Source organism: Anser anser, assembly GCF_964211835.1.
Source record: "Anser anser genome assembly, chromosome: 8".
In the NCBI taxonomy this organism is placed as follows: domain Eukaryota; kingdom Metazoa; phylum Chordata; class Aves; order Anseriformes; family Anatidae; genus Anser; species Anser anser.
In genome coordinates this window covers 28,984,755-28,997,638 of record NC_139728.1, presented here as the reverse complement: position 1 = coordinate 28,997,638, position 12,884 = coordinate 28,984,755, and the positions used below count along the sequence as shown (strand labels likewise).

At 40.7% G+C, this 12,884-nt stretch overlaps 1 protein-coding gene across 24 annotated transcripts in view; it reads right to left on the bottom strand.

The window, feature by feature from the left end:
• Window positions 1–12,884, bottom strand: part of NFIA (nuclear factor I A) — a 352,139-nt gene that overhangs the window by 338,513 nt on the left and 742 nt on the right. The gene's annotated exons all lie outside the window — the stretch shown is intronic.

Below are 12,884 nucleotides of genomic sequence, written 5' to 3'. Positions count from 1 at the left end.
GAGATGGCAGAATGTATAGCCCATCTTTCTTTGTCATCCTAGAAAAGGGGCCCCATGCGGAGCTGCTGGTTGCTGAGTGATGCTTTGTAGTCTGTACCAGACAGTTGCACAGTACCAGCTGCATTGGCAGGTAGCCGAAGTGCAAAGAGATAGCTGCCAAGCTATGCTATACAAAGGAAGCAGTGCCAGAGAGAAAGGGACCTTTGCATGAAGTCACCTTTGACCCCGAAGCCAGCATGGATCCCATATTCATCAATTCCAGACAATTGCATCTTTCATTCCACCACAAACTATGATTAGAAAGGGCCCATTTGTGATAGTGATTGTTAGTTTACAGTTCCCAGAGATTGGATTATTTAATCTTTAGTTCTGTTGGCAGCAATATTTTCCCTAACCTTTTGTAGTGGCACGCCAGTGATAATCTAACATATGTATATAGGGAGATACACACACACATACACGCAGGCACCTCCTCTCCCCACCAAAACCGGGCGGATAGATAAACATACAAAGAAAAGGGGAAAGCCACAGCACACAGAAATCAAGTTGGTTTGCAAATATTGTGCAAATGTAAATTTTCAGAATTTACTCTGGAGAAGTGCAATCAGAGCCCAGCAGCATCTCAACTTCTGGCCACAGACTTCTGACTTTCCTACAGTTCTTCTCTTTTAACAGGGAAACTTTTGCCTTAGGGAACCGAGATATACCAGAGATTATTTTCAGACAACAGCAGTTGGAATCACAGGATTTTAATTCCAGGTTCCAGATCGCTTTTTTTATTTCTACATATGATTGCTTGTAGCACATGGAAAAAGAAAAGGAGCATTAAACAAATTTTAAAAGGGCTCCTGAGAAAACACCAATGACAAGCAAAAGCAGTATTGGAAGGGTCGGGGGAGACACAGAATAAAAGCAGCAGGGAAGCGTCTAGGCCTGGTCCCTGCTACTGCTCTCCTGCGTGCTTCGCTTTGATATTGTGAGTCCTATTGAAATCAGTGGAGCGCTCACAAGGTGCATGTGTATGTCAGCACGTGCAAGACTGGGATTGTAGGGAATGGGTCTTGAGTAGCCAGCTCACCCCCTGACTTCATACAGCACCTCCTTCAGCAACAAAATAAGTTGTGGGCACAATCAACAGGTAGGTAAAGCACGTAAGATGTCTGAGAATTTAACACTCAGCAAAGACTTTCCGTAGTGCTCAGCAGAAATAGGGTAAAAACCCCACCAGAATCAAACAAAAATAAAATTTCAGAAATTGAAAGAAAAAGGGCAAAAAAAAAAACCACCAAAAACCAAGGGCATCTATAAAACCTCCAAGAAAATCTTATTTGTTCTTATCCTTGGGTCTCATCTGAGAGCTGTTAGCTGAAGGGAGAAAATCGCCCTACCTGAAGGCTGGCCGTATTGTGCTGCACCTGACTTCTGGCTCGCCTGCGAGACCGTCTGTTCTTTATTTTCACTCTGTATGAAGCTAATGGAATTTGCAGTTGATTAACCTCAAATCTGGAGTAATGATCCAGCCTGGGACTGCAGCTGGCAATGCCGGGGCTATTTGTACTTCTTAACTGAGTAAGACAGCAACAAGTACAATGGCACAAAGGTAAAGATCCTGGATAGCCGGGTAAATGTCAGAGGTGCATTAAAGCAGTTGAGATTATGACCTCCTGAGAGCACAGACAGTTTCCCCCCTCCCCGCAAAGAGGTGGGAGTGCCAACTCTTAGAGAAATGAATCACAAGATAATATAATAAAAAGTATATGGCCGCACTTACTCAATGTTATTCTACAGGGGACACTCAAAGTATAAGATTTACCCTTTCCGCACACCAAATCCCTGCAATAGAGAAAGGTCAGCTGTTGAGGAACAGCCTCCGTGGAAAATTTAGGAGACACGGGGTCCTAAAACTTCTCTACAACTTCTATGAGGGAAAGCAAAGTCTTCATTAGATCAACACCGCAAAATAAAATTCAGAGTAGATCTACGCTGTGTTATTTGTGCTGACTTACTATTCTGTCCGAAATACATAAAATGGCAGCTGAATGGCTGCAGACAAGCACCACAAGCCAGCAATTCAAGCAGTTTTTCTTAATAGCTGTGTTGCTGTTTTTTCCTTCGCAATTGTTCAAAGCTTCAATGAACGGAGTTACACAAATGTGCACCAAACCTCGGAACTAATTTAGTTTAGCAAGTGCTTCACACATCTTCGTTTACTGAACAATGTTACTTTCAAATCACGACAACATTCTTCCTTCCTTGCCTCATGACTAATACAGTGTTATTCAAGCCGTTCCTCTTCAGACACTTCAGATCTTTACAATTTTCTCCCCAGCTTCACCACCTGATTTCTAATTAAAATCAAACTGAGAAAGTTCCTTCCACAGATGTAAATCCCGAAACCCCAGGCCAGTGACAGTTGCTGCTGAAAAAGACATTGCACAGCTTCCCTCCCACAGCATCATTTGGAAGAGAAACTCCAAGAGTTAGGTAAAACGAGCAGAGATCCAGGAGGAATTGCGCTTGGTCGTGAGCTCTGACGCTGCCGACTGGATACGTAAAGTATCAACGTGGTGTAGTGAAAACAATTTTTCAGTCTGAGGAAGATCATTCTTTCCATCCTATATGAGACTCATCAAATTAATGACTACCAGTGGACTTTACTAACACTACATTACTGTCTGTATTTTATTTATATAGCGTGCATGTAAATATACATGTGCACACACACACACTGTGTGTACTATATGTCAACAACTAATCAAAAGTTGTTTGCCCACAAGCATATGTGAAAAATTCATCTAAATAATTGTACATTTAATTTTTAATGAAATCCCAGTAATCCACTCAATCTACCAAATTCCTACTTAATATGGAACAGCGGCATGCAAGTGCCTGGAAAGACACACAGATCTCTCTGTCTTACACAGCCTGAGCACAGAGACCACTTTGGGCTTCCCCAGTCAGGTTTTATTATATTATTATCTTGATTTTGAGAGAGCGAATTCACGGATTAATCACTGAGCACTGCTTTTACTTGTGCTCAGAGTGAAGAAGCATATGCTATATGAGTAACCCATAGTGTTTGGCTTAAAGGCAAAATAAAAGTCAGCAATAAATAAACAGTATAAACAGACTGCTAGGAGATGGAAAGACTCCACAGCCTGTTAGGTCTTCCCTGCCTTTAGCTTCTCCAATTCTGCAAGAGTTTATATTCAGAAGTAACTTTTCAATAAAATAATGTATTGCAATCATAGCACCTGCCTTCAGATAATGTTGGAAACTCATTAATTAACACCTAACACCCTTTTTGAGGTGAGCTGTATTATTCTACTCCATAGACGGGGAAGGCAAGGCATAAAGAAGTTTAAGTGATAGATTTGGCAGACCCCTACCGAAACCAAGGGAAACACATTGCGTACCTGCTTGTAAGAGCACAGATTTTAGCAGGCACCTGCATTTTGCAGGTGCAAACACCTACAGCATACAAATAATAATTCCACACCATGCTCGTACATACCCGTCCTGGAGTGTGCACCCAGATAACTCGTTAGAACAAAGGAGTTTGCAAGGAGGAATATATACATGGAAGTGCAGGTGTTTGATTATTTCAACCCAAAGCACATGAACAGATGTTTGCATCAAATTGAAATTGTCACCATCCTCAAAACTCTGCAGCTCTGTCATTCCCCCCTTATCGGTCTGTTTATTTCTCGTATTCCAGAAGGCCTTGTCTCACACCGTTTTTCATGGTACAACTTCCCCTCATTTTGTCTCCAGTACTTTTTCCTGTCTTAAGGAAAAGGAAAATTCCCAGCCCATTGATCTTTCTGTTGTTAGGCAGCCAATTGTTCAGTTGTTGACTAGATAAACATTTTCAGTGTATCATAGTTAAGGATTTATTATCCCCAGTATGTCTGCATACCACTACTGCGAAGACCTCATTTTTTACACAAGATCAGTTTTTAAGCAGGACGAGCTCCATGATCACAGAGCAGATCTAAAAACAGACGTGTTAAAAAAAGTAGCAGAAAGGTGGATCAGGCCATCCAAAGATGGAACGACTGATAAGAGGAACAGGAAAGGGAGAGAAAGTGAAAATATCACAAGGACACGTGGCTCCTGAGGTTAACGCGCTGTGAAACCAGACTTTGTCAAGCTGCAGGTGGGAGACACTGGGATGCAAGGCTGCAGCTTGCGATGCACAATGGTGCACTGGGCTCGTCTGAATCCAGTGCCACAGGGGCACTTCGCCAGCCTGGTCTCCTCTCTTTTTCTCCTTTTCCTTTTCTCTGTTTTCACCAGAGTTTACAGCAGAGTCCCCTAAAATATGCCCTCAGATTCTGGAATTGAGCAGACGCAATCAAAAGTGGCCGCACTGCTGATCATGGGGGACATCCCATGGGGCTGGCACCGAGCCTTGTGCTCGGCCGCTGCTGTCATCCTATGGCTCTTTGGCTCCCTGCTACGGAGTTGCCTGAGCACAGAAGAGTTTGAGCAAATGAGCTACTAATCTGCAATTCAAACCATGCCTGTGCATCTGAAGAGAGGAAAATAAACCCAAGTTATTTGTCTGTGCAGTGGTCCAGTTACTGGAGGACCACAGCAGTTGGTAGCCCATATGTTACTGAATGGGATTTTAAGTAACAAAGAAGAAAAAACTTCAAAGCGAGATCTGAAGGAGAGCGAGAAAAATATTTTGTGATTCACTGTCTCTACACAGGTGTGATCCCTTGGCCACTCCTCCTCATAATGCCCCAAAACATACTCTTATATTGAAGCCCTCCCTCTTTCCTCTCCTTTACAGTACCTGTGCTGAACACCCATGCCTTGGTCAGTCCTTCTCTTCCTATTCTTCCTCTTCCCATCACAAACTTATATTAAAGCAAATGTCCCTGCTTGCCAGCGGCCCGGCCTTCATCAAGGCCTTCCCACTATTTTAGGCCTATGTTGTCTTCCTACGTGCCCACGTGCTTCTGTGGAAGGTATTTCCCCCGTTGTTCCGTGGGAGGCTCTTAGAAAACTTCCTTAAGAATGGGGAGAATGGGTGTCCACAGAAATGTTATGAGGATCTAAAAAAGACACGGTAGGGAGCGAGACCTCATTTCCTGAGATTTTCAGCTCTACGTATCTCCATAGAGAAAAAGTTGTATCCTATAAAATCTGGTGAGACAGTTAGAAATCATAAGAAAATGACTATTTGCAATTGCTTAAGAATTATTCATCAATTTTTGAACATCAGGGAATTCCTTGGGTGTTATAAATAATGTCTTATGCTACACTTTCCTTCATGGAACACGGAGAGGCAGACAGACAACATGATCTTTTAAGCTTCATTTCCTTAGGAAATCTAGATAAAAGGAGAGGAAGCAACAAGTCTTATATGCACTGCAGTTTCTATAAACTGCAGTCATAACAGAGAAATTCTCTCCCAGGGACAGGCCAAAAGGCAATGGGCACAGACTGAAACTCAGGAAGCTCCTTGTGTCCATCAGGAAACACTTTTTTACTCTGAGCGTGACCAAACCCTGGCACAGGCTGCCCAGAGGGGCTGCGATCTCCCTTTTTGGGGGGTCCCAAAGCCACCTGGACGTGGGGCTGGGCCTGCTCAGGGTGGCCCTGCTGGGGCTGGGGGGGACCAGAGGGACCCCGAGGGCCCTTCCGACCTCAACCACTCTGGGATTCGACCGTCACTTATTAGCAGAGATCAGCAGTAAATCTGAATTTTACTTGTGATGACTTTCATCCCTTGAAAATTTGAACTTGTTTTGCTGTTCTTAAAACCTTGCTGATTCACCTTTCAGCCACTGCCCTAAACAACCCACACGTAACACATTCTTTTTAACCGGTCCTTCCGAATAGCATAGCAAAAGGAAATTTCTAGTCAAAAAACCACTGGCAAACAGAAGTACACAGGCATACTGTTTCTATTTGTTCCTTGGATGGAACATAAATGCTGACTGAATAGGCAATCAAATGGGACAATTCTTCTTCTTGCTTCTTGAAGGTAAAAAGTTAATTTGGGTCACTTCATATTTCCTTTATGTAAATCATTAAGCCACGCTCTACTTCTCACTTCTGCTACGCTAGTAAAGATGATCACTTCTAAATATTAGCATATTGCCATGCAGAATGGGGTCCATTTTCTGCAGCTCAACTGAATTCTGGATTAAAAACAAACAAACAAACAAAAACACAGAAAATCTCCCAAATTACTCATGAACTCTGACTTACGGAAGTACTCTGTTAGTGACCATGCACACTCTGCGTCTTTCGAGTTAGGCATGTTTAAAGCAGAAAGGCCTCTTTGGCTTATTAGAGAGCACTGAATTTCCACACTGCTCCTCTTGACAACCTTAGTTTGTATATGTGATTCCAATCGGGCTGCGAAATTAATATGGCTGTTTGTGTACATCAAGGGCAACCTGTACTCCTTTGAAAGCAAGGGCATTGCAATTATTGGTAGTAAAAGTCTACAAGCTTATAGTGCCATCTGTACGATCCAACACTCCCACCCATATCTAGTTGTATTGCTAACTTGGTGTTTCACAGCCTCTGAAAAAAAAAAAAAAGAAGAAACACCAAAGAACAACAGACACGCTTATACAGGCAAAATATTTTGAATCTCACTCCATTAGCCAATACAACTATTTAATCTGTTCTAATGACTTCCTATCTTACTGGGAACTACTTTCCAGTAATCTGCTGTATGGAAAATATATCCAGAGATTTTCATTACAGTGACTATAAATTCAAAAGCCTTGGCGCAAAAGAGCTGTTATGGGCTTGTATGATGCCTACTCCAAAGGCACCTCAATCAGAGCGGCTCCTGCTGCTCTGAGATCAGCCAGGTATCTTGGGAGTGTGGCAGGGCCTCTGCTTTTTGTGGCTGGCTGAAGTGTGAGTGTATCTCATGTGTAAAGTATGTGTATGTGCGTGTATGGAGAGCTCCAGCATTTGCAATGAGTAACGTAATTACCGGGCAAATCCTACAGTACTTGCTACAGAGGAGTTCCTAGTGAGATTAATGGAAGTAACAATCAAAGATATTACCAAGTCAAAACATGCTATTAAGAACTAGCATATTTGTCTTTGAAATCAACAAAGAAACAACTTGATTCATCCTAAAATCATCTTTAAATATTAATCAGTGTCAGTGACCACATCTGAGGGAGAGGAGTGAAGCGTGCTTCTAGCAGCACAGCAAGGCTCCTTTCACGCTGGGATTAAAACTCAGAGAACCTCCTGACAAACCGAAAACATTACCTTTTTCCTTTCACGTGAAGGCAGAGAAGTACATATTTACATCCTTACTTATAAAAATTTTCAGATTGTTTTTTGTTCTTATGGAAACCACTTGGACTGTGCCAGCAAAACCTTGCAGAATATTCTTTTATTTTCATCTCCATTTTTGATTACCCTTTTTATTAGTGAAGGGTTTGCCTAATGTACCAGGACCACACTGCCAGAAAAGATCACAAGCATCCTGATCAATTTAAAGATCCAGCCGTGGTGTTTAAAGTCAAGTGTACAATTAGCCTTGCAGCCTTTGGATTCAGATTAGGGTGTTAGACCTTTCAAGACAGTACCTACATTTTTCTTCATGGTCTAGTATTCACAAAAGTTTGGACACTTCAGAACTCAATCCAGTGCTGATTACAGTGTGTGGAATTAAAAGGATGGTGAATGGTGAGTGGTAGCACAGAGGTACCTTACGTATAGCATGATCTCAGCCTAGAAGTCCTCGTATTTATCGGCAGAGAGAATGAGCTATCTATACAACACTGCGTCCTTCTGCCCCGGTGAGTGCCAGACGAGGACATCACACCGCCGGCTCCTGGCTCAGACCCACCATGAGCCCTGACAAAGATTTTGGACGAGCTGGCTTTCTGCTGTGCCCCTTCCCCAGAGAGTCCCGTGGCCACACCATCGTGTTATGACAGACATGAAAGTTTCTGAGGGGATGAGGGCTGACCAAGGGTTAACGTGGCGCGTTCTCCTCTTACTAAAATGATGTCATTTCCCTCCCCCTCCCCAAAAGTATCTGTTGCTTGGTTGTTTACATACTGAAGTTAATTTAAAATATATATTATAAACCTGCGTAGTTAAAAAAATGAGTGAAATCTCCTATCTGAAGACGCATATATAAATTTAAATTAAACCTACAGTGCTTCAGCTTTACAAAAAAAGTATTCTTTAGCCACAAACTACTCATTTTCCTCGTTTTCCACATTTTCTCCAGAAAAATAAAGATTAAGAAAACAGAAGTACCAATACATTGTAGAAATTGTCCCAACGAGTTTATAATCCAGTGTAAGTTACACAGTACTGATAAGTAAAGGAAGTTCAACCAGACAGTTTAATCCTCCAATTTCCTGTCTTCTAATCAGCCACTGACTCCTCTGGCTTTAAATTAGAAACATTCATGGCAATATTCGGGACAGGTGAAGGAAAAAGAGTGGAAAGCAACTAGGGAAAAGGCTTGTAGGCAAAAGGAGGACATTCGTAGAGAGCAAAGACACGATAAAGTAGTAGAAGTGTGCAGAACGATGAACTGAATTGTTTAAGTTATATAGGGAATTTAGCAACTCTGACAGGGAAGGAATAATTTTAATAAAAACGTTTATACAACGGGTGAGCAGTGCATGAATATACAAGAGTTACCGGATAAAACAAAGAAAATCCATGCTGCAATGTTATTCTTTGTTCACATGTTGTTATTGCTGTATAGGCAGGTCAGTATAATCGCTAATACATGTATGCTTCTTGATACACCCTAAATGATAACCAGGGAGCACAAATCAGCAAAGCCACGAGGAATTCGACAGCATGAAGGGCTTATCATGATAAACTTACATTAGAGTATGTACATGCGTACATGTATAGATGTGCACAGTGATTGAAATGAGAAATACTGATTTTGAGTGTTTCATGCTTCTGGACTATTTTAGCTTTAGTAGTACCAATCAGCTTTCCATATGACAAAACTGAATATTTATTAGCTATGCCATTATTTTTAATCTCATTTGCAATGAGATCTATGGTGAGGATTCCATTAGTTCTTAATTGACAGAAATGTTAACAACGTTTCAAAATTCTCTTTTTTTCTACTGCACAAGTTACCTGAGCGATTTCAGCTGTTCCTCTGAAAATGGAGCACAGGTGTGAAAGAAAAGTTTTCAGTGAAAAAATGATGTTGGGTTAAAAACCTTTAAAGTAACAAAATGTCCAGTTCAAGCCTGGTCCTGGTATCTTTAATAAATTATCTTTTAAGTTATGGTAAAGAAAATAAAGTTCTATGTACGGAAATACGGATTGACAGCTGGATAACAGAACTAGAAAATAATATTCTGAAAAATGTCTGAAGGGTCTGCTTTAACTGTCATATTCAAACCCAGCAGTTTGCATGTTAGCGCATACATGGAGTCATTTGAAATGGCTTCTTATTTATTAATAAGGCTTTTTTTTTTTTGTCAGATATCTCACAAAAGGAAACTTTGGGTCTTGAAGCTGTTTGGACTGAGATACTCAAATTTTGGGTCAAAGTTGGCTCCCAGTCACTCAGGGAGGTAAACCTGGAGATGCTCTGCTTCACTTAATGCAGCGACTCCAGGCTGACGGCAGTGTAAATGCGGAGCAGAATTTGGCCCAGGGTCTCTAGTTCTGTATTGTCACTGAGAATTTTCTCCTAGTATATAACTTTGCTACGTATGTATTTCAATAACCCCGTGCAAAGGAATTTTGCAGTCAATCCCTTATTAAACATATATGATAGTCACATCATATAGGCTTGCTAGAGCAAATAATTTAAAAAAATAATCAGCTTGAAATAAATGTTTATACAAGTAGCACAGCTGCACATATTTGTTACAAATGCAAGACAGAGTACTGAAACTTTTCTATAACTAACCCTTTAGTGCCTGTATGATAGCATCAAATTTAAATAAAAAGTGACAAAATAATGGTCCTTTTTTCAACAAATCTGTTCTTATCATACCTTCAGGCTGCTATACTGGTTAAAGTATTTGCTTTTATATCTATGTAAAATACGTAATTCCTTCTCACACAAATTTACAGCATTTTGGGGAAGTTTTCTGCTCAAATGTCATATTACAATATAGCCAAATTAATGTTTCTGCACTTACTTGATTAAAGCAAAGCATGAGAAAAATAGATTAGGTATCAAAAGATTGCCTAAAAACTGTGGTGACAAATGCAATTATTGTTAAAATGTACAAATCCTGTGGGCTCCATCAAAATAGTTTGAAACATTAATAACTGTCTGCAAGAAAGAAGAATCACGTTCTTCTTTTACCTTGACCTCGTGCTATTTTGGCAAGATAAAATATATTAACCATCCCATCAGCTGGCTAGAGAGAAAAACTAACTGTGATGAGGAAAAACGAATTAAAGGAGCATTAATAAAGATTATCAGTGAAAGAAAATAAGGTCAAAATTAGAAGTCTGCATTTTAAAGCCACCTTTCAAAAATGCAAGCTGCTTTGCCCAACGATAAAATCCATTCATTTTCCTAATCATGCAATCAACCAATCTCCATTATCTTCAGCTAGCTAGCTATAAACATGCTATAGACTGGAGTGAAAGAGGGAGAGTGTGAGGTTGAGAGACAGAGAGAGAGAGAGAGAGAGAGAGAGAAAGAAAGAAAGAGAGATTACTACACCCAGCCTTTTATAAAGCCGTTTCTTTCATTATAACAGGTCTTTTCATCAAAATGACACAGAACCTTTAAATTTGGGCATAATACTCCAGTACAGTACGCAGCTCTAGCTAAAAACTGATTTAGAACCTGCTCCAGAAAGCAAACAAACTCACTCGTTTGACACACAAATTGTTTACGATTCATTAAAAAGCAAAATTGCATATCACAGTGCTGGCAGCTGAGTCCATATGGGTGCAAGGGGTATTCACTCATCTCTTTGTATGCTGGCAGTACCAAACCGAAGTTTAGCACTATGCAGCTGAGATTTTGTGCAGCCAGACGATGCATGAGGTAATTTTAAAAGCTTTATTTGTCTTTAAAACATTAAGATCTGCTCTCTAGCTTACTTTTGATTAAAAGAATGTGGCAAATGTGGTGAGGTTTTGGGGGTGAAAAAAAATGATAGATATCTACTTTTTGTTGTGCATTTTAGATTCACAGACTGTATGAAAAACTGCTTATTGCTCCATCAATAATTGAAACTTTGTATGAAAATTATTTGCAATTAACGCATCTATTGTAAAGATCTTGAATTATTCATTTCAGCTAAAAATAACCTCTCTTTCATCTAGCACAACTTCTACCAAAAAAAAGGCTATTTTAGTGGGGTTTTTGTTCTCTTAGAAAATAAATGGTGTGACGTTCAAGTTTAAGGAGAACTTTCTGCAATGTTTAATCTAAACAACAGCATGTGTGGTTATAAAACTGTTTATTTTTAGGCAAGTGCATTACTAAATGTTTCCAGCATTTTTACATATTATATTCACAGTACTAAAACATCTGTGAAATAAATGTGACTGAAATGAAACTTCCTCGGATACTTTCTAAAGGGTGACAATAACTGCCTAATAGCATTTGAGGATACTTATTAAATAATAAACATTGACGTACCTCATCATAAAAGCAGCCGATAGACAATAAAAGAGGAGTGGTAATAAAATACACAAATGGCTTAGAATAAGGCAAAATCACAGCACGATATAAATTGTGTGGTTAAAACAGGCAGTCGAAAACTTTGCTTTGAAAATGATAACTCAGAATCAATAGCCTTATTTACAGGGGTTTAACCAGCTAAAAAAAAAGTCACATGAATAGTCAACAGTTTATGTGCATGCAAATACCCCTTCCCCCTCCAACTTCCCCTGGCAGAAAGTCTAATTGGAAAATCAGTACTATAAGTAAAGTGGTTAGCCTTCCCTATTCCCATTAACCAAAAGCTGCATGTTACATTTCACTGGCAACCGCTGGCAAACCTCTAATAGACGGTTAAAAAATTAAGAGTTTAGACAAAACAAAACTGAAAAACCCGAGCCCAAACACCTTTAAATACAAGCCACATGATATACACAATGGCCACCACCAAGCTGCAGAATAAAAACCTTCCGGATCTCACTTTTAAAAGTCTTTCAAGTCCTCAGAGGTCTTAAACTTTCCAAATGATACCAAAATTGGTCCGGGGCGGCGAGGGGGAGGGAGAGCCCCCGACTTGTTTCAGCGTATCATACAATGAAAGTGATCATGCCTTGTTTTGTAATTCCACTCGCCAGTCCTTTTTTAACTGATATCTATGTGAAACGAGCTGAGGTTCACGGTCCAGTTAGGAGCGGATAATACATTCATTGTCCTGGCAGCAAACTTTTCCTCTCACTGGAAGAATTCACGCTTGCCACAAGAATAATAATTACAGAAAACTCAAAATGCGCTGCTAACGAATTAATCCCTAACGGACAACACGCTAACGAGGGCAGTAATGATTTGAGGACTCTCTTCCTCACAACAGGACTTGCATCTTCTGCCACAATGGGCTATTGTGCATCCTCCCAACTCACTATACCTCTTATAGATTCAAGATGTCAAAGGTTGTCTGGCCCGGCTGACCATGACATGCTAGTTAACTCGTTCTACGGAGCACGTTGGGACTTTAGGGAAACTTTAATTGCGCCCCAAAGCAGCCCGAGCCAGGCTCGGTGGGATCCGTAACACATGGCTCCAGGTCAGCGCAGCCCGGGAACCTGCTCTCACGTAAACAAGCGGAGGGAGAAGTTAGATCGGGGGCTCCGGCGAAAGGCAGCACCTCGCAAACCGCGCTCCCCGCACACGTGATGGTTTTTACACCACGCCACGACCGCACCGTTGCAGGCTTTTTCAGGCACCGGCTCGCTGTGCAGCA